We start from the raw sequence: 910 nt of genomic DNA on the forward strand, positions 1-910 counted from the left end.
GAACCGCGTAACCCATTTCAAATGTTTCGTGTAATTTTTGTTTACAACCCTGAAGAATTCAGTTCATAGCCCGTCGATAGGCCGAATTGTTGAGCACGGCGTTATGTTTAGGTTTGTGGATCGGCCCGCATTACTTCGTACTGGTGACTTTGCTTCACTTCGACGTTTCGAAGCAGCTTCACTTTGAATTAACACTAATTAATCGCCTAATTTGATTCACCATTTTGATGACCAATTTGAGATTCGTATTCTCTGCGACATCGTCGGCTAACGGCGTAACGGTAAACAAAAAAATTAAAGTGCAGTTATGGCGAACTTCTTGGGTTTTTTTTCATTCCCTTTGAATTATATCAATTTCAAATCACCCCGAATAGGTATTCTTTAACTAAATAACATCGAAATCAAGCAGAAACACAAGATGAGGCGTAACTTGAACTATTGAATCGGATGGTATTGCAGGTAATTCGTCATCGATATCTAGCATACGCAATTCTACAACGCACATCAAATTACTAACATCCGTCGTTGTAGTTAAACGTATAAGAACGACACGGGCAATAGGTTTAGTCTTAAGTAAGGTATGCTTTACTCCAGGCGCCTTATGCTCTTATCAACGATAAGGACCGTTGCAAGCTGAGATCGCTGGTAGATGACTAAAAATTGTTCTCTTTGGTCATTTAGCGGCTGCTTAGTGCACATACCAGTTAAGCATTGAAGCTTCATCGGTAACACCCTGTATATATAATAGGTTTATGATTTTCAAACTTCCATGGTAAAATATCAATAACAAAAGAACGCACAGAAGTCATCCGCTATGAAGAATGACGAGCTTCGGGTGTTAATCGCGCTTCGTCATTCGTACAAACTAACCGGTTTTCCGATTTTTACTGGGCCAATAGTATATCAAATT

The sequence above is a fragment of the Varroa destructor genome, unplaced genomic scaffold (genome assembly GCF_002443255.2).
Source record: "Varroa destructor unplaced genomic scaffold, Vdes_3.0 BEIS01000007.1, whole genome shotgun sequence".
Lineage (NCBI taxonomy): Eukaryota > Metazoa > Arthropoda > Arachnida > Mesostigmata > Varroidae > Varroa > Varroa destructor.